This window comes from Orycteropus afer, unplaced genomic scaffold (genome assembly GCF_000298275.1).
Source record: "Orycteropus afer afer isolate SDZICR_OR568_19922 unplaced genomic scaffold, OryAfe1.0 scaffold00523, whole genome shotgun sequence".
NCBI lineage: Eukaryota > Metazoa > Chordata > Mammalia > Tubulidentata > Orycteropodidae > Orycteropus > Orycteropus afer.
Window position 1 is genome coordinate 1661460 of NW_006922110.1, and position 2454 is coordinate 1663913.

General features: G+C 37.1%; 1 pseudogene; it reads left to right on the forward strand.

Annotated features, from left to right (window-relative positions):
- Positions 1-1864, forward strand: part of LOC103209740 — a 96321-nt pseudogene extending 94457 nt beyond the window's left edge.
- Positions 1865-2454: the final 590 nt, after the last annotated feature.

The following is a 2454-nucleotide window of genomic DNA, read 5'->3' on the forward strand; positions in this document are numbered from 1 at the left end:
AAAAAAAAAAAAAAGGCAAAATTGTAGTTACCCTTGTAGACCCTAGTAAGGGAAAGGGAGCAGGCACTGTTTTCTGCAATTTTGGGAATGTCCTCTTCATTGATCCATGAGCTGATTACTGTCTAAACATCTGAAAATCAATCAGCTCTCATACCCATGACCTGTTCACTTTTCTGTATGTGTGTTATAGTTCCATTAAAAGTTTGAATAAAAATTGACACTCTGCAAAATAAGAAAAAGAAAGGTGATCCAACATAATTTTGAAATTATAGAACAATATCATTAACATCATACACAAGTAAGAGCTTGCTGAAGATAATTCCAAAATGAATGCAGCAGTATATTGACAAGGAACTTCCAGAAATTCAAGCCAGATTCAGAAAAGGATATGAGGAATATCATTGCTGATGCCAGATGGATCTTGGCTGAAAGAAAAGAATACCAAAGATGTTTATTTGTGGTTTATTGATTATACAAAGGCATTCAACTGTGTGGATCATAACAAATTATGGATAATTTTGCCAAAAATGGGAATTCCAGAAGACTTAATTATGCTCATGAGATACGTATATATAGACCGAGAGACTACTTTTCAAACAGAACAAGGTGATACTGTATGGTTTAAAATCAGGAAGGGTGTGCCTCAGTGTTGTATTGTTTCACCATACTTATTCAATCTGTATGCTGAGGAAATAATCTGAGAAGCTGGACTATATGAAGAGGAACTCTGCACCTGGATTGGAGGAAAAACCATTAACAACCTGTGATATGCAGATGACACCACCTTGCTTGCCGAAAATGAAAATGACTAAAACCACTTACTGATGAAGATCAAAGACTACAGTTTTCAGTATGTATTACAACTCAACATAAAGTAAATGAAATTCTCACTACTGGCCCATTAAATAATGTCATGATAAACTGAGAAAAACTGAAGTTGTCAGATGTTTCTTTACTTGTATCCACAACCAACAACTTTGGAAGCATCAGTCAAGAGATCAGATATCTGAGTCAAGCAGAGATGGCTCACTGGGTTAGGTGTGCATATGGTCTGCAGGCACTGCAAGTCATACCCATACTCTATGTGCTCTGGTGAGTATGCTCTGGTTGCGTTTCCTGTCATCTGTCCTTCGTGGCAGCATTCTGGCCTTCAATCTGACTCATATCTACTATAGTTTCTGCTTTGGAAGAGCTATGGAAAGATTTGGAAAAGGTATAAAAAGTGTTTCTGGAAAAAGCCACTAGAAAAAGGGTGTACAATGCCCTTACAGCTGAAAAATCCAAGACTGAGACAGAAATGAAGAACAAGGTGTGACAGAAGGCACAGGGGAAAACAGACCTTCTTGACAATGAAAAGCCAGTGGCTGTGGTTGGTCCTATTTCAATGGACTATACCATGAAAATCAGTAATTATGGGTGAAATGAGTCAGATAAGTTTGTGAAAATCTACACCACCTTACCTGGAGTCCATCAAGTCCCCCCTTCCCCAATAATATGCAGGTGCATTTTACAGAAAGGTCATTAGATCTTCTGGTAAAGAATCTAAATGGGAAGAGTTACTCCATGATTGTGAACAACCTCTTGAAACCTATCTCTGTGGAAGGCAGTTCAAAAAATGTCAAGGCTGATATAATGTTCTCATCTTGTGCATGAAAACATATGGTGGGACTATCTGACTCAGGTTGAAAAAGAAAGCAAAGAGAAAGAAAAGACTTCTTATGACATGAAAACAGATCCTAGTGAGGGACTGGTGCATGTTCTGAAGAAAATTCATGAAGATGGAGATGATGATATGAAGTGAACCATTAATAAAACCCGAGTACAATCAAGAGAGAAGCAAGCCAAAGGAAGTATAGAATGTTGAGACTTTGTAAGAGCCTTTTGGGAACTGTGATGTGGAAATATGTTTCCTATAAGAGAATGTTGGTGAGCTGCACAGATAAAATTTGACATATCTATCTACATAGGTTTCTTCAAGTAAAAGTAATGAATTCTCCATTTCCTACTGGAAGATTTATTTAAAAAAATATGTTTATTAAACACTTCTTCCAAAGATAATTTATTAGTACTTTGGTAATTTGGTTCAAGAGTGGATTATATTGCATTAGCTTGAAATTTTAAAAAGCAAGTCTTGCCTAATAAAAACACCACATTGTATGTGTTTCTATTCATCTAAGAAGTACAAAACTATTTGTTGTCTTTTAAGTTACTGACATCCACTCTCACCAATATTAAGAACTGTTGTGTACTGTTAATTGATTCTGACCTATAGTAACCCTCTATGATGCTACAAGGTCAGAATCAATTAACAGTACACAACAGTTCTTAATATTGGTAACCCTCTATGATGCTACAAGGGAGCTCTGGTAGCATAGTGGCTAAGACACTTGCCTGCTAACCAGACGGCTGGCGGTTCAAACCCACCAGCCACTCCTCAGAAGGAAGGTTGGGCAA